The sequence below is a fragment of the Aptenodytes patagonicus genome, chromosome 6 (assembly GCF_965638725.1).
Source record: "Aptenodytes patagonicus chromosome 6, bAptPat1.pri.cur, whole genome shotgun sequence".
NCBI lineage: Eukaryota > Metazoa > Chordata > Aves > Sphenisciformes > Spheniscidae > Aptenodytes > Aptenodytes patagonicus.
In genome coordinates, this window is record NC_134954.1 from 28,112,040 (window position 1) to 28,127,450 (window position 15,411).

The 15,411-nt window shown below is 66.5% G+C and overlaps 12 non-coding genes and 7 pseudogenes across 12 annotated transcripts; all 19 read left to right on the forward strand.

Moving 5' to 3' along the window:
- The first annotated feature begins 432 nt into the window (after positions 1 to 432).
- On the forward strand, positions 433 to 551 carry LOC143162698 (5S ribosomal RNA). Its single transcript, XR_012995785.1, has one exon. It is a non-coding gene; the product is annotated as a 5S ribosomal RNA (ribosomal RNA).
- Positions 552 to 950: 399 nt separating this feature from the next.
- Positions 951 to 1,068, forward strand: LOC143162618 (5S ribosomal RNA; annotated as a pseudogene).
- Positions 1,069 to 1,298: 230 nt separating this feature from the next.
- LOC143162680 (5S ribosomal RNA) lies at positions 1,299 to 1,417 on the forward strand. The gene has a single exon (XR_012995768.1). It is a non-coding gene; the product is annotated as a 5S ribosomal RNA (ribosomal RNA).
- A 1,084-nt stretch (positions 1,418 to 2,501) lies between these two features.
- LOC143162619 (5S ribosomal RNA) lies at positions 2,502 to 2,619 on the forward strand (annotated as a pseudogene).
- A 230-nt stretch (positions 2,620 to 2,849) lies between these two features.
- Positions 2,850 to 2,968, forward strand: LOC143162663 (5S ribosomal RNA). Its single transcript, XR_012995753.1, has one exon. It is a non-coding gene; the product is annotated as a 5S ribosomal RNA (ribosomal RNA).
- A 1,256-nt stretch (positions 2,969 to 4,224) lies between these two features.
- Positions 4,225 to 4,343, forward strand: LOC143162664 (5S ribosomal RNA). Its single transcript, XR_012995754.1, has one exon. It is a non-coding gene; the product is annotated as a 5S ribosomal RNA (ribosomal RNA).
- Positions 4,344 to 4,742: 399 nt separating this feature from the next.
- Positions 4,743 to 4,860, forward strand: LOC143162621 (5S ribosomal RNA; annotated as a pseudogene).
- A 230-nt stretch (positions 4,861 to 5,090) lies between these two features.
- Positions 5,091 to 5,209, forward strand: LOC143162695 (5S ribosomal RNA). The gene has a single exon (XR_012995782.1). It is a non-coding gene; the product is annotated as a 5S ribosomal RNA (ribosomal RNA).
- Positions 5,210 to 6,293: 1,084 nt separating this feature from the next.
- Positions 6,294 to 6,411, forward strand: LOC143162622 (5S ribosomal RNA; annotated as a pseudogene).
- A 230-nt stretch (positions 6,412 to 6,641) lies between these two features.
- On the forward strand, positions 6,642 to 6,760 carry LOC143162665 (5S ribosomal RNA). The gene has a single exon (XR_012995755.1). It is a non-coding gene; the product is annotated as a 5S ribosomal RNA (ribosomal RNA).
- A 1,426-nt stretch (positions 6,761 to 8,186) lies between these two features.
- LOC143162623 (5S ribosomal RNA) lies at positions 8,187 to 8,304 on the forward strand (annotated as a pseudogene).
- A 230-nt stretch (positions 8,305 to 8,534) lies between these two features.
- LOC143162666 (5S ribosomal RNA) lies at positions 8,535 to 8,653 on the forward strand. The gene has a single exon (XR_012995756.1). It is a non-coding gene; the product is annotated as a 5S ribosomal RNA (ribosomal RNA).
- Positions 8,654 to 9,907: 1,254 nt separating this feature from the next.
- Positions 9,908 to 10,026, forward strand: LOC143162668 (5S ribosomal RNA). Its single transcript, XR_012995758.1, has one exon. It is a non-coding gene; the product is annotated as a 5S ribosomal RNA (ribosomal RNA).
- A 1,257-nt stretch (positions 10,027 to 11,283) lies between these two features.
- LOC143162669 (5S ribosomal RNA) lies at positions 11,284 to 11,402 on the forward strand. The gene has a single exon (XR_012995759.1). It is a non-coding gene; the product is annotated as a 5S ribosomal RNA (ribosomal RNA).
- A 399-nt stretch (positions 11,403 to 11,801) lies between these two features.
- Positions 11,802 to 11,919, forward strand: LOC143162624 (5S ribosomal RNA; annotated as a pseudogene).
- A 230-nt stretch (positions 11,920 to 12,149) lies between these two features.
- Positions 12,150 to 12,268, forward strand: LOC143162694 (5S ribosomal RNA). The gene has a single exon (XR_012995781.1). It is a non-coding gene; the product is annotated as a 5S ribosomal RNA (ribosomal RNA).
- A 914-nt stretch (positions 12,269 to 13,182) lies between these two features.
- LOC143162625 (5S ribosomal RNA) lies at positions 13,183 to 13,300 on the forward strand (annotated as a pseudogene).
- Positions 13,301 to 13,530: 230 nt separating this feature from the next.
- On the forward strand, positions 13,531 to 13,649 carry LOC143162670 (5S ribosomal RNA). Its single transcript, XR_012995760.1, has one exon. It is a non-coding gene; the product is annotated as a 5S ribosomal RNA (ribosomal RNA).
- A 1,086-nt stretch (positions 13,650 to 14,735) lies between these two features.
- On the forward strand, positions 14,736 to 14,854 carry LOC143162672 (5S ribosomal RNA). Its single transcript, XR_012995761.1, has one exon. It is a non-coding gene; the product is annotated as a 5S ribosomal RNA (ribosomal RNA).
- Positions 14,855 to 15,411: the final 557 nt, after the last annotated feature.

Genomic DNA, 15,411 nt, shown 5'->3' on the forward strand with positions numbered 1-15,411 from the left:
TGCCGCGCCCCGTGGGTCGGTGGGGCTGTAGCGTGGGGTAGGAGCGTGGTGGCGGTTAGGTGAGAGGGCTGTTGGCGGGGCAGGGGGCTGGTGTGTGTGTCGGGGGGGGGTACGTGGAGTTGTTGCTGTTGGTCATTGTGGTGAGGTGGGTGTGCGTCGTGGTTGCCCAGTGCCGCGCCCCGTGGGTCGGTGGGGCTGTAGCGTGGGGTGGGAGCGTGGTGGCGGTTAGGTGAGAGGGCTGTTGGCGGGGCAGGGGGCTGGTGTGTGTGTCGGGGGGGGGGTACGTGGAGTTGTTGCTGTTGGTCATTGTGGTGAGGTGGGTGTGCGTCGTGGTTGCCCAGTGCCGCGCCCCGTGGGTCGGTGGGGCTGTAGCGAGGGGTGAGAGGGTGGCGTGGCTACAGGAGAGGGCTGTTGTCGGGGGAGGGGGATGGTGCCTACGGCCATACCACCCTGAGAACGCCCGATCTCGTCTGATCTCGGAAGCTAAGCAGGGTCGGGCCCGGTTAGTACTTGGATGGGAGACTGCCTGGGAATACCGGGTGCTGTAGGCTTTTGCCGTTGGCTGCGGGGCCTGGGGCATGCTGGGACGGCCACTGTTTTGGTGTTGCGGAGGGGCAGGTGTGTGTGTGGGTATGTGCGTGTGTTGCTGTGGGTGGTGGTGGTGGGGCGGGTGTGCGCCGGGGTTTCCCGGCGCCCTGCCCCATGGGTCGGTGGGGCTGTAGCGTGGGGTGGGAGCCTGGTGGCGGTTAGGTGAGAGGGCTGTTGGCGGGGCAGGGGGCTGGTGTGTGTGTCAGGGGGGTGGTACGTGGAGTTGTTGCTGTTGGTCATTGTGGTGAGGTGGGTGTGTGTCGTGGTTGCCCAGTGCCGCGCCCCGTGGGTCGGTGGGGCTGTAGCGTGGGGTAGGAGCGTGGTGGCGGTTAGGTGAGAGGGCTGAGGGCGGATCAGGGGGTGCCCACGGCCATAGGAGCCTGAGAACGCCCGATCTCATCTGATCTCGGAAGGGAGGCGGATCGGGCCCGGTGAGTACTTGGATGGGAGACTGCCTGGGAATAGCAGGTGCTGTAGGCTTTTGCTGTTGGGAGGGGGGTGCGGGGGCGGCCCCCGTTTTGGTGTTGTCGTGTTGCGGAGGGTCAGGTGTGTGTGTGGGTATGTGCGTGTGTTGCTGCGGGTGGTGGTGGTGGGGCAGGTGTGCGCCAGGGTTGCCCAGCACCCTGCCCCGTGGGTCGGTGGGGCTGTAGCGAGGGGTGAGAGGGTGGCGTGGCTACAGGAGAGGGCTGTTGTCGGGGGAGGGGGTTGGTGCCTACGGCCATACCACCCTGAGAACACCCGATCTCGTCTGATCTCGGAAGCTAAGCAGGGTCGGGCCCGGTTAGTACTTGGATGGGAGACCGCCTGGGAATACCGGGTGCTGTAGGCTTTTGCCGTTGGCTGCGGGGCCTGGGGCATGCTGGGACGGCCACTGTTTTGGTGTTGCGGAGGGGCAGGTGTGTGTGTGGGTATGTGCGTGTGTTGCTGTGGGTGGTGGTGGTGGTGGGGCGGGTGTGCGCCGGGGTTTCCCGGCGCCCTGCCCCATGGGTCGGTGGGGCTGTAGCGTGGGGTGGGAGCGTGGTGGCAGTTAGGTGAGAGGGCTGTTGGCGGGGCAGGGGGCTGGTGTGTGTGTCGGGTGGGGGTACGTGGAGTTGTTGCTGTTGGTCATTGTGGTGAGGTGGGTGTGCGTCGTGGTTGCCCAGTGCCGCGCCCCGTGGGTCGGTGGGGCTGTAGCGTGGGGTGGGAGCGTGGTGGCGGTTAGGTGAGAGGGCTGTTGGCGGGGCAGGGGGCTGGTGTGTGTGTCGGGGTGGGGGTACGTGGAGTTGTTGCTGTTGGTCATTGTGGTGAGGTGGGTGTGCGTCGTGGTTGCCCAGTGCCGCGCCCCGTGGGTCGGTGGGGCTGTAGCGTGGGGTGGGAGCGTGGTGGCAGTTAGGTGAAAGGGCTGTTGGCGGGGCAGGGGGCTGGTGTGTGTGTCGGGGGGGGGTACGTGGAGTTGTTGCTGTTGGTCATTGTGGTGAGGTGGGTGTGCGTCGTGGTTGCCCAGTGCCGCGCCCCGTGGGTCGGTGGGGCTGTAGCGTGGGGTGGGAGCGTGGTGGCGGTTAGGTGAGAGGGCTGTTGGCGGGGCAGGGGGCTGGTGTGTGTGTCGGGGGGGGGGTACGTGGAGTTGTTGCTGTTGGTCATTGTGGTGAGGTGGGTGTGTGTTTTGGTTGACCAGTGCCGCGCCCCGTGGGTCGGTGGGGCTGTAGCGTGGGGTAGGAGCGTGGTGGCGGTTAGGTGAAAGGGCTGTTGGCGGGGCAGGGGGCTGGTGTGTGTGTCGGGGGGGGGGTACGTGGAGTTGTTGCTGTTGGTCATTGTGGTGAGGTGGGTGTGCGTCGTGGTTGCCCAGTGCCGCGCCCCGTGGGTCGGTGGGGCTGTAGCGTGGGGTAGGAGCGTGGTGGCGGTTAGGTGAGAGGGCTGAGGGCGGATCAGGGGGTGCCCACGGCCATAGGAGCCTGAGAACGCCCGATCTCATCTGATCTCGGAAGGGAGGCGGATCGGGCCCGGTGAGTACTTGGATGGGAGACTGCCTGGGAATAGCAGGTGCTGTAGGCTTTTGCTGTTGGGAGGGGGGTGCGGGGGCGGCCCCCGTTTTGGTGTTGTCGTGTTGCGGAGGGTCAGGTGTGTGTGTGGGTATGTGCGTGTGTTGCTGCGGGTGGTGTTGGTGGGGCAGGTGTGCGCCAGGGTTGCCCAGCACCCTGCCCCGTGGGTCGGTGGGGCTGTAGCGAGGGGTGAGAGGGTGGCGTGGCTACAGGAGAGGGCTGTTGTCGGGGGAGGGGGTTGGTGCCTACGGCCATACCACCCTGAGAACGCCCGATCTCGTCTGATCTCGGAAGCTAAGCAGGGTCGGGCCCGGTTAGTACTTGGATGGGAGACCGCCTGGGAATACCGGGTGCTGTAGGCTTTTGCCGTTGGCTGCGGGGCCTGGGGCATGCTGGGACGGCCACTGTTTTGGTGTTGCGGAGGGGCAGGTGTGTGTGTGGGTATGTGCGTGTGTTGCTGTGGGTGGTGGTGGTGGGGCGGGTGTGCGCCGGGGTTTCCCGGCGCCCTGCCCCATGGGTCGGTGGGGCTGTAGCGTGGGGTGGGAGCGTGGTGGCAGTTAGGTGAGAGGGCTGTTGGCGGGGCAGGGGGCTGGTGTGTGTGTCGGGTGGGGGTACGTGGAGTTGTTGCTGTTGGTCATTGTGGTGAGGTGGGTGTGCGTCGTGGTTGCCCAGTGCCGCGCCCCGTGGGTCGGTGGGGCTGTAGCGTGGGGTGGGAGCGTGGTGGCGGTTAGGTGAGAGGGCTGTTGGCGGGGCAGGGGGCTGGTGTGTGTGTCGGGGTGGGGGTACGTGGAGTTGTTGCTGTTGGTCATTGTGGTGAGGTGGGTGTGCGTCGTGGTTGCCCAGTGCCGCGCCCCGTGGGTCGGTGGGGCTGTAGCGTGGGGTGGGAGCGTGGTGGCGGTTAGGTGAGAGGGCTGTTGGCGGGGCAGGGGGCTGGTGTGTGTGTCGGGACGGGGGGAACGTGGAGTTGTTGCTGTTGGTCATTGTGGTGAGGTGGGTGTGCGTCGTGGTTGCCCAGTGCCGCGCCCCGTGGGTCGGTGGGGCTGTAGCGTGGGGTAGGAGCGTGGTGGCGGTTAGGTGAAAGGGCTGTTGGCGGGGCAGGGGGCTGGTGTGTGTGTCGGGGGGGGGGTACGTGGAGTTGTTGCTGTTGGTCATTGTGGTGAGGTGGGTGTGCGTCGTGGTTGCCCAGTGCCGCGCCCCGTGGGTCGGTGGGGCTGTAGCGTGGGGTGGGAGCGTGGTGGCGGTTAGGTGAGAGGGCTTTTGGCGGGGCAGGGGGCTGGTGTGTGTGTCGGGTGGGGGTACGTGGAGTTGTTGCTGTTGGTCATTGTGGTGAGGTGGGTGTGCGTCGTGGTTGCCCAGTGCCGCGCCCCGTGGGTCGGTGGGGCTGTAGCGTGGGGTGGGAGCATGGTGGCAGTTAGGTGAGAGGGCTGTTGGCGGGGCAGGGGGCTGGTGTGTGTGTCGGGGGGGTGGTACGTGGAGTTGTTGCTGTTGGTCATTGTGGTGAGGTGGGTGTGCGTCGTGGTTGCCCAGTGCCGCGCCCCGTGGGTCGGTGGGGCTGTAGCGAGGGGTGAGAGGGTGGCGTGGCTACAGGAGAGGGCTGTTGTCGGGGGAGGGGGTTGGTGCCTACGGCCATACCACCCTGAGAACGCCCGATCTCGTCTGATCTCGGAAGCTAAGCAGGGTCGGGCCCGGTTAGTACTTGGATGGGAGACCGCCTGGGAATACCGGGTGCTGTAGGCTTTTGCCGTTGGCTGCGGGGCCTGGGGCATGCTGGGACGGCCACTGTTTTGGTGTTGCGGAGGGGCAGGTGTGTGTGTGGGTATGTGCGTGTGTTGCTGTGGGTGGTGGTGGTGGGGCGGGTGTGCGCCGGGGTTTCCCGGCGCCCTGCCCCATGGGTCGGTGGGGCTGTAGCGTGGGGTGGGAGCGTGGTGGCAGTTAGGTGAGAGGGCTGTTGGCGGGGCAGGGGGCTGGTGTGTGTGTCAGGGGGGTGGTACGTGGAGTTGTTGCTGTTGGTCATTGTGGTGAGGTGGGTGTGTGTCGTGGTTGCCCAGTGCCGCGCCCCGTGGGTCGGTGGGGCTGTAGCGTGGGGTAGGAGCGTGGTGGCGGTTAGGTGAGAGGGCTGAGGGCGGATCAGGGGGTGCCCACGGCCATAGGAGCCTGAGAACGCCCGATCTCATCTGATCTCGGAAGGGAGGCGGATCGGGCCCGGTGAGTACTTGGATGGGAGACTGCCTGGGAATAGCAGGTGCTGTAGGCTTTTGCTGTTGGGAGGGGGGTGCGGGGGCGGCCCCCGTTTTGGTGTTGTCGTGTTGCGGAGGGTCAGGTGTGTGTGTGGGTATGTGCGTGTGTTGCTGCGGGTGGTGTTGGTGGGGCAGGTGTGCGCCAGGGTTGCCCAGCACCCTGCCCCGTGGGTCGGTGGGGCTGTAGCGAGGGGTGAGAGGGTGGCGTGGCTACAGGAGAGGGCTGTTGTCGGGGGAGGGGGTTGGTGCCTATGGCCATACCACCCTGAGAACGCCCGATCTCGTCTGATCTCGGAAGCTAAGCAGGGTCGGGCCCGGTTAGTACTTGGATGGGAGACCGCCTGGGAATACCGGGTGCTGTAGGCTTTTGCCGTTGGCTGCGGGGCCTGGGGCATGCTGGGACGGCCACTATTTTGGTGTTGCGGAGGGGCAGGTGTGTGTGTGGGTATGTGCGTGTGTTGCTGTGGGTGGTGGTGGTGGTGGGGCGGGTGTGCGCCGGGGTTTCCCGGCGCCCTGCCCCATGGGTCGGTGGGGCTGTAGCGTGGGGTGGGAGCGTGGTGGCAGTTAGGTGAGAGGGCTGTTGGCGGGGCAGGGGGCTGGTGTGTGTGTCGGGTGGGGGTACGTGGAGTTGTTGCTGTTGGTCATTGTGGTGAGGTGGGTGTGCGTCGTGGTTGCCCAGTGCCGCGCCCCGTGGGTCGGTGGGGCTGTAGCGTGGGGTGGGAGCGTGGTGGCGGTTAGGTGAGAGGGCTGTTGGCGGGGCAGGGGGCTGGTGTGTGTGTCGGGGTGGGGGTACGTGGAGTTGTTGCTGTTGGTCATTGTGGTGAGGTGGGTGTGCGTCGTGGTTGCCCAGTGCCGCGCCCCGTGGGTCGGTGGGGCTGTAGCGTGGGGTGGGAGCGTGGTGGCAGTTAGGTGAAAGGGCTGTTGGCGGGGCAGGGGGCTGGTGTGTGTGTCGGGGGGGTGTACGTGGAGTTGTTGCTGTTGGTCATTGTGGTGAGGTGGGTGTGCGTCGTGGTTGACCAGTGCCGCGCCCCGTGGGTCGGTGGGGCTGTAGCGTGGGGTGGGAGCATGGTGGCAGTTAGGTGAGAGGGCTGTTGGCGGGGCAGGGGGCTGGTGTGTGTGTCGGGGGGGGGGTACGTGGAGTTGTTGCTGTTGGTCATTGTGGTGAGGTGGGTGTGTGTTGTGGTTGACCAGTGCCGCGCCCCGTGGGTCGGTGGGGCTGTAGCGTGGGGTAGGAGCGTGGTGGCGGTTAGGTGAGAGGGCTGTTGGCGGGGCAGGGGGCTGGTGTGTGTGTCGGGGGGGGGGTACGTGGAGTTGTTGCTGTTGGTCATTGTGGTGAGGTGGGTGTGCGTCGTGGTTGCCCAGTGCCGCGCCCCGTGGGTCGGTGGGGCTGTAGCGTGGGGTAGGAGCGTGGTGGCGGTTAGGTGAGAGGGCTGAGGGCGGATCAGGGGGTGCCCACGGCCATAGGAGCCTGAGAACGCCCGATCTCATCTGATCTCGGAAGGGAGGCGGATCGGGCCCGGTGAGTACTTGGATGGGAGACTGCCTGGGAATAGCAGGTGCTGTAGGCTTTTGCTGTTGGGAGGGGGGTGCGGGGGCGGCCCCCGTTTTGGTGTTGTCGTGTTGCGGAGGGTCAGGTGTGTGTGTGGGTATGTGCGTGTGTTGCTGCGGGTGGTGTTGGTGGGGCAGGTGTGCGCCAGGGTTGCCCAGCACCCTGCCCCGTGGGTCGGTGGGGCTGTAGCGAGGGGTGAGAGGGTGGCGTGGCTACAGGAGAGGGCTGTTGTCGGGGGAGGGGGTTGGTGCCTACGGCCATACCACCCTGAGAACGCCCGATCTCGTCTGATCTCGGAAGCTAAGCAGGGTCGGGCCCGGTTAGTACTTGGATGGGAGACCGCCTGGGAATACCGGGTGCTGTAGGCTTTTGCCGTTGGCTGCGGGGCCTGGGGCATGCTGGGACGGCCACTGTTTTGGTGTTGCGGAGGGGCAGGTGTGTGTGTGGGTATCTGCGTGTGTTGCTGTGGGTGGTGGTGGTGGGGCGGGTGTGCGCCGGGGTTTCCCGGCGCCCTGCCCCATGGGTCGGTGGGGCTGTAGCGTGGGGTGGGAGCGTGGTGGCAGTTAGGTGAGAGGGCTGTTGGCGGGGCAGGGGGCTGGTGTGTGTGTCGGGTGGGGGTACGTGGAGTTGTTGCTGTTGGTCATTGTGGTGAGGTGGGTGTGCGTCGTGGTTGCCCAGTGCCGCGCCCCGTGGGTCGGTGGGGCTGTAGCGTGGGGTAGGAGCGTGGTGGCGGTTAGGTGAAAGGGCTGTTGGCGGGGCAGGGGGCTGGTGTGTGTGTCGGGGGGGGGGGTACGTGGAGTTGTTGCTGTTGGTCATTGTGGTGAGGTGGGTGTGCGTCGTGGTTGCCCAGTGCCGCGCCCCGTGGGTCGGTGGGGCTGTAGCGTGGGGTAGGAGCGTGGTGGCGGTTAGGTGAAAGGGCTGTTGGCGGGGCAGGGGGCTGGTGTGTGTGTCGGGGGGGGGGTACGTGGAGTTGTTGCTGTTGGTCATTGTGGTGAGGTGGGTGTGCGTCGTGGTTGCCCAGTGCCGCGCCCCGTGGGTCGGTGGGGCTGTAGCGTGGGGTGGGAGCGTGGTGGCGGTTAGGTGAGAGGGCTGTTGGCGGGGCAGGGGGCTGGTGTGTGTGTCGGGGTGGGGGTACGTGGAGTTGTTGCTGTTGGTCATTGTGGTGAGGTGGGTGTGCGTCGTGGTTGCCCAGTGCCACGCCCCGTGGGTCGGTGGGGCTGTAGCGTGGGGTGGGAGCGTGGTGGCAGTTAGGTGAGAGGGCTGTTGGCGGGGCAGGGGGCTGGTGTGTGTGTCGGGGGGGTGGTACGTGGAGTTGTTGCTGTTGGTCATTGTGGTGAGGTGGGTGTGCGTCGTGGTTGCCCAGTGCCGCGCCCCGTGGGTCGGTGGGGCTGTAGCGTGGGGTGGGAGCATGGTGGCAGTTAGGTGAAAGGGCTGTTGGCGGGGCAGGGGGCTGGTGTGTGTGTCGGGGGGGGGGTACGTGGAGTTGTTGCTGTTGGTCATTGTGGTGAGGTGGGTGTGTGTTGTGGTTGACCAGTGCCGCGCCCCGTGGGTCGGTGGGGCTGTAGCGTGGGGTAGGAGCGTGGTGGCGGTTAGGTGAAAGGGCTGTTGGCGGGGCAGGGGGCTGGTGTGTGTGTCGGGGGGGGGGGTACGTGGATTTGTTGCTGTTGGTCATTGTGGTGAGGTGGGTGTGTGTCGTGGTTGCCCAGTGCCGCGCCCCGTGGGTCGGTGGGGCTGTAGCGTGGGGTAGGAGCGTGGTGGCGGTTAGGTGAGAGGGCTGAGGGCGGATCAGGGGGTGCCCACGGCCATAGGAGCCTGAGAACGCCCGATCTCATCTGATCTCGGAAGGGAGGCGGATCGGGCCCGGTGAGTACTTGGATGGGAGACTGCCTGGGAATAGCAGGTGCTGTAGGCTTTTGCTGTTGGGAGGGGGGTGCGGGGGCGGCCCCCGTTTTGGTGTTGTCGTGTTGCGGAGGGTCAGGTGTGTGTGTGGGTATGTGCGTGTGTTGCTGCGGGTGGTGGTGGTGGGGCAGGTGTGCGCCAGGGTTGCCCAGCACCCTGCCCCGTGGGTCGGTGGGGCTGTAGCGAGGGGTGAGAGGGTGGCGTGGCTACAGGAGAGGGCTGTTGTCGGGGGAGGGGGTTGGTGCCTACGGCCATACCACCCTGAGAACGCCCGATCTCGTCTGATCTCGGAAGCTAAGCAGGGTCGGGCCCGGTTAGTACTTGGATGGGAGACCGCCTGGGAATACCGGGTGCTGTAGGCTTTTGCCGTTGGCTGCGGGGCCTGGGGCATGCTGGGACGGCCACTGTTTTGGTGTTGCGGAGGGGCAGGTGTGTGTGTGGGTATGTGCGTGTGTTGCTGTGGGTGGTGGTGGTGGGGCGGGTGTGCGCCGGGGTTTCCCGGCGCCCTGCCCCATGGGTCGGTGGGGCTGTAGCGTGGGGTAGGAGCGTGGTGGCAGTTAGGTGAGAGGGCTGTTGGCGGGGCAGGGGGCTGGTGTGTGTGTCGGGGGGTGGTACGTGGAGTTGTTGCTGTTGGTCATTGTGGTGAGGTGGGTGTGCGTCGTGGTTGACCAGTGCCGCGCCCCGTGGGTCGGTGGGGCTGTAGCGTGGGGTGGGAGCATGGTGGCAGTTAGGTGAGAGGGCTGTTGGCGGGGCAGGGGGCTGGTGTGTGTGTCGGGGGGGGGTACGTGGAGTTGTTCCTGTTGGTCATTGTGGTGAGGTGGGTGTGCGTCGTGGTTGCCCAGTGCCGCGCCCCGTGGGTCGGTGGGGCTGTAGCGTGGGGTAGGAGCGTGGTGGCGGTTAGGTGAGAGGGCTGTTGGCGGGGCAGGGGGCTGGTGTGTGTGTCGGGGGGGGGTACGTGGAGTTGTTGCTGTTGGTCATTGTGGTGAGGTGGGTGTGCGTTGTGGTTGACTAGTGCCGCGCCCCGTGGGTCGGTGGGGCTGTAGCGTGGGGTAGGAGCGTGGTGGCGGTTAGGTGAAAGGGCTGTTGGCGGGGCAGGGGGCTGGTGTGTGTGTCGGGGGGGGGGTACGTGGAGTTGTTGCTGTTGGTCATTGTGGTGAGGTGGGTGTGCGTCGTGGTTGCCCAGTGCCGCGCCCCGTGGGTCGGTGGGGCTGTAGCGTGGGGTAGGAGCGTGGTGGCGGTTAGGTGAGAGGGCTGTTGGCGGGGCAGGGGGCTGGTGTGTGTGTCGGGGGGGTGGTACGTGGAGTTGTTGCTGTTGGTCATTGTGGTGAGGTGGGTGTGCGTCGTGGTTGCCCAGTGCCGCGCCCCGTGGGTCGGTGGGGCTGTAGCGTGGGGTGGGAGCATGGTGGCAGTTAGGTGAGAGGGCTGTTGGCGGGGCAGGGGGCTGGTGTGTGTGTCGGGGGGGTGGTACGTGGAGTTGTTGCTGTTGGTCATTGTGGTGAGGTGGGTGTGCGTCGTGGTTGCCCAGTGCCGCGCCCCGTGGGTCGGTGGGGCTGTAGCGAGGGGTGAGAGGGTGGCGTGGCTACAGGAGAGGGCTGTTGTCGGGGGAGGGGGTTGGTGCCTACGGCCATACCACCCTGAGAACGCCCGATCTCGTCTGATCTCGGAAGCTAAGCAGGGTCGGGCCCGGTTAGTACTTGGATGGGAGACCGCCTGGGAATACCGGGTGCTGTAGGCTTTTGCCGTTGGCTGCGGGGCCTGGGGCATGCTGGGACGGCCACTGTTTTGGTGTTGCGGAGGGGCAGGTGTGTGTGTGGGTATGTGCGTGTGTTGCTGTGGGTGGTGGTGGTGGGGCGGGTGTGCGCCGGGGTTTCCCGGCGCCCTGCCCCATGGGTCGGTGGGGCTGTAGCGTGGGGTGGGAGCGTGGTGGCAGTTAGGTGAGAGGGCTGTTGGCGGGGCAGGGGGCTGGTGTGTGTGTCGGGGTGGGGGTACGTGGAGTTGTTGCTGTTGGTCATTGTGGTGAGGTGGGTGTGCGTCGTGGTTGCCCAGTGCCGCGCCCCGTGGGTCGGTGGGGCTGTAGCGTGGGGTGGGAGCGTGGTGGCGGTTAGGTGAGAGGGCTGTTGGCGGGGCAGGGGGCTGGTGTGTGTGTCGGGGTGGGGGTACGTGGAGTTGTTGCTGTTGGTCATTGTGGTGAGGTGGGTGTGCGTCGTGGTTGCCCAGTGCCGCGCCCCGTGGGTCGGTGGGGCTGTAGCGTGGGGTGGGAGCGTGGTGGCAGTTAGGTGAAAGGGCTGTTGGCGGGGCAGGGGGCTGGTGTGTGTGTCGGGACGGGGGGAACGTGGAGTTGTTGCTGTTGGTCATTGTGGTGAGGTGGGTGTGCGTCGTGGTTGCCCAGTGCCGCGCCCCGTGGGTCGGTGGGGCTGTAGCGTGGGGTAGGAGCGTGGTGGCGGTTAGGTGAAAGGGCTGTTGGCGGGGCAGGGGGCTGGTGTGTGTGTCGGGGGGGGGGTACGTGGAGTTGTTGCTGTTGGTCATTGTGGTGAGGTGGGTGTGCGTCGTGGTTGCCCAGTGCCGCGCCCCGTGGGTCGGTGGGGCTGTAGCGTGGGGTGGGAGCGTGGTGGCGGTTAGGTGAGAGGGCTTTTGGCGGGGCAGGGGGCTGGTGTGTGTGTCGGGTGGGGGTACGTGGAGTTGTTGCTGTTGGTCATTGTGGTGAGGTGGGTGTGCGTCGTGGTTGCCCAGTGCCGCGCCCCGTGGGTCGGTGGGGCTGTAGCGTGGGGTGGGAGCATGGTGGCAGTTAGGTGAGAGGGCTGTTGGCGGGGCAGGGGGCTGGTGTGTGTGTCGGGGGGGTGGTACGTGGAGTTGTTGCTGTTGGTCATTGTGGTGAGGTGGGTGTGCGTCGTGGTTGCCCAGTGCCGCGCCCCGTGGGTCGGTGGGGCTGTAGCGAGGGGTGAGAGGGTGGCGTGGCTACAGGAGAGGGCTGTTGTCGGGGGAGGGGGTTGGTGCCTACGGCCATACCACCCTGAGAACGCCCGATCTCGTCTGATCTCGGAAGCTAAGCAGGGTCGGGCCCGGTTAGTACTTGGATGGGAGACCGCCTGGGAATACCGGGTGCTGTAGGCTTTTGCCGTTGGCTGCGGGGCCTGGGGCATGCTGGGACGGCCACTGTTTTGGTGTTGCGGAGGGGCAGGTGTGTGTGTGGGTATGTGCGTGTGTTGCTGTGGGTGGTGGTGGTGGGGCGGGTGTGCGCCGGGGTTTCCCGGCGCCCTGCCCCATGGGTCGGTGGGGCTGTAGCGTGGGGTGGGAGCGTGGTGGCAGTTAGGTGAGAGGGCTGTTGGCGGGGCAGGGGGCTGGTGTGTGTGTCAGGGGGGTGGTACGTGGAGTTGTTGCTGTTGGTCATTGTGGTGAGGTGGGTGTGTGTCGTGGTTGCCCAGTGCCGCGCCCCGTGGGTCGGTGGGGCTGTAGCGTGGGGTAGGAGCGTGGTGGCGGTTAGGTGAGAGGGCTGAGGGCGGATCAGGGGGTGCCCACGGCCATAGGAGCCTGAGAACGCCCGATCTCATCTGATCTCGGAAGGGAGGCGGATCGGGCCCGGTGAGTACTTGGATGGGAGACTGCCTGGGAATAGCAGGTGCTGTAGGCTTTTGCTGTTGGGAGGGGGGTGCGGGGGCGGCCCCCGTTTTGGTGTTGTCGTGTTGCGGAGGGTCAGGTGTGTGTGTGGGTATGTGCGTGTGTTGCTGCGGGTGGTGTTGGTGGGGCAGGTGTGCGCCAGGGTTGCCCAGCACCCTGCCCCGTGGGTCGGTGGGGCTGTAGCGAGGGGTGAGAGGGTGGCGTGGCTACAGGAGAGGGCTGTTGTCGGGGGAGGGGGTTGGTGCCTACGGCCATACCACCCTGAGAACGCCCGATCTCGTCTGATCTCGGAAGCTAAGCAGGGTCGGGCCCGGTTAGTACTTGGATGGGAGACCGCTTGGGAATACCGGGTGCTGTAGGCTTTTGCCGTTGGCTGCGGGGCCTGGGGCATGCTGGGACGGCCACTGTTTTGGTGTTGCGGAGGGGCAGGTGTGTGTGTGGGTATGTGCGTGTGTTGCTGTGGGTGGTGGTGGTGGTGGGGCGGGTGTGCGCCGGGGTTTCCCGGCGCCCTGCCCCATGGGTCGGTGGGGCTGTAGCGTGGGGTGGGAGCGTGGTGGCAGTTAGGTGAGAGGGCTGTTGGCGGGGCAGGGGGCTGGTGTGTGTGTCGGGGTGGGGGTACGTGGAGTTGTTGCTGTTGGTCATTGTGGTGAGGTGGGTGTGCGTCGTGGTTGCCCAGTGCCGCGCCCCGTGGGTCGGTGGGGCTGTAGCGTGGGGTGGGAGCGTGGTGGCGGTTAGGTGAGAGGGCTGTTGGCGGGGCAGGGGGCTGGTGTGTGTGTCGGGGTGGGGGTACGTGGAGTTGTTGCTGTTGGTCATTGTGGTGAGGTGGGTGTGCGTCGTGGTTGCCCAGTGCCGCGCCCCGTGGGTCGGTGGGGCTGTAGCGTGGGGTGGGAGCGTGGTGGCAGTTAGGTGAAAGGGCTGTTGGCGGGGCAGGGGGCTGGTGTGTGTGTCGGGGGGGGGTACGTGGAGTTGTTGCTGTTGGTCATTGTGGTGAGGTGGGTGTGCGTCGTGGTTGCCCAGTGCCGCGCCCCGTGGGTCGGTGGGGCTGTAGCGTGGGGTAGGAGCGTGGTGGCGGTTAGGTGAAAGGGCTGTTGGCGGGGCAGGGGGCTGGTGTGTGTGTCGGGGGGGGGGTACGTGGAGTTGTTGCTGTTGGTCATTGTGGTGAGGTGGGTGTGCGTCGTGGTTGCCCAGTGCCGCGCCCCGTGGGTCGGTGGGGCTGTAGCGTGGGGTAGGAGCGTGGTGGCGGTTAGGTGAGAGGGCTGAGGGCGGATCAGGGGGTGCCCACGGCCATAGGAGCCTGAGAACGCCCGATCTCATCTGATCTCGGAAGGGAGGCGGATCGGGCCCGGTGAGTACTTGGATGGGAGACTGCCTGGGAATAGCAGGTGCTGTAGGCTTTTGCTGTTGGGAGGGGGGTGCGGGGGCGGCCCCCGTTTTGGTGTTGTCGTGTTGCGGAGGGTCAGGTGTGTGTGTGGGTATGTGCGTGTGTTGCTGCGGGTGGTGGTGGTGGGGCAGGTGTGCGCCAGGGTTGCCCAGCACCCTGCCCCGTGGGTCGGTGGGGCTGTAGCGAGGGGTGAGAGGGTGGCGTGGCTACAGGAGAGGGCTGTTGTCGGGGGAGGGGGTTGGTGCCTACGGCCATACCACCCTGAGAACGCCCGATCTCGTCTGATCTCGGAAGCTAAGCAGGGTCGGGCCCGGTTAGTACTTGGATGGGAGACCGCCTGGGAATACCGGGTGCTGTAGGCTTTTGCCGTTGGCTGCGGGGCCTGGGGCATGCTGGGACGGCCACTGTTTTGGTGTTGCGGAGGGGCAGGTGTGTGTGTGGGTATGTGCGTGTGTTGCTGTGGGTGGTGGTGGTGGGGCGGGTGTGCGCCGGGGTTTCCCGGCGCCCTGCCCCATGGGTCGGTGGGGCTGTAGCGTGGGGTGGGAGCGTGGTGGCAGTTAGGTGAGAGGGCTGTTGGCGGGGCAGGGGGCTGGTGTGTGTGTCGGGTGGGGGTACGTGGAGTTGTTGCTGTTGGTCATTGTGGTGAGGTGGGTGTGTGTCGTGGTTGCCCAGTGCCGCGCCCCGTGGGTCGGTGGGGCTGTAGCGTGGGGTAGGAGCGTGGTGGCGGTTAGGTGAAAGGGCTGTTGGCGGGGCAGGGGGCTGGTGTGTGTGTCGGGGGGGGGGTACGTGGAGTTGTTGCTGTTGGTCATTGTGGTGAGGTGGGTGTGCGTTGTGGTTGCCCAGTGCCGCGCCCCGTGGGTCGGTGGGGCTGTAGCGTGGGGTAGGAGCGTGGTGGCGGTTAGGTGAAAGGGCTGTTGGCGGGGCAGGGGGCTGGTGTGTGTGTCGGGGGGGGGGGTACGTGGAGTTGTTGCTGTTGGTCATTGTGGTGAGGTGGGTGTGCGTCGTGGTTGCCCAGTGCCGCGCCCCGTGGGTCGGTGGGGCTGTAGCGTGGGGTGGGAGCGTGGTGGCGGTTAGGTGAGAGGGCTGTTGGCGGGGCAGGGGGCTGGTGTGTGTGTCGGGGTGGGGGTACGTGGAGTTGTTGCTGTTGGTCATTGTGGTGAGGTGGGTGTGCGTCGTGGTTGCCCAGTGCCGCGCCCCGTGGGTCGGTGGGGCTGTAGCGTGGGGTGGGAGCATGGTGGCAGTTAGGTGAGAGGGCTGTTGGCGGGGCAGGGGGCTGGTGTGTGTGTCGGGGGGGTGGTACGTGGAGTTGTTGCTGTTGGTCATTGTGGTGAGGTGGGTGTGCGTCGTGGTTGCCCAGTGCCGCGCCCCGTGGGTCGGTGAGGCTGTAGCGAGGGGTGAGAGGGTGGTGTGGCTACAGGAGAGGGCTGTTGTCGGGGGAGGGGGTTGGTGCCTACGGCCATACCACCCTGAGAACGCCCGATCTCGTCTGATCTCGGAAGCTAAGCAGGGTCGGGCCCGGTTAGTACTTGGATGGGAGACCGCCTGGGAATACCGGGTGCTGTAGGCTTTTGCCGTTGGCTGCGGGGCCAGGGGCATGCTGGGACGGCCACTGTTTTGGTGTTGCGGAGGGGCAGGTGTGTGTGTGGGTATGTGCGTGTGTTGCTGTGGGTGGTGGTGGTGGGGCGGGTGTGCGCCGGGGTTTCCCGGCGCCCTGCCCCATGGGTCGGTGGGGCTGTAGCGTGGGGTAGGAGCGTGGTGGCGGTTAGGTGAGAGGGCTGTTGGCGGGGCAGGGGGCTGGTGTGTGTGTCGGGTGGGGGTACGTGGAGTTGTTGCTGTTGGTCATTGTGGTGAGGTGGGTGTGCGTCGTGGTTGCCCAGTGCCGCGCCCCGTGGGTCGGTGGGGCTGTAGCGTGGGGTGGGAGCATGGTGGCAGTTAGGTGAGAGGGCTGTTGGCGGGGCAGGGGGCTGGTGTGTGTGTCGGGGGGGTGGTACGTGGAGTTGTTGCTGTTGGTCATTGTGGTGAGGTGGGTGTGCGTCGTGGTTGCCCAGTGCCGCGCCCCGTGGGTCGGTGAGGCTGTAGCGAGGGGTGAGAGGGTGGCGTGGCTACAGGAGAGGGCTGTTGTCG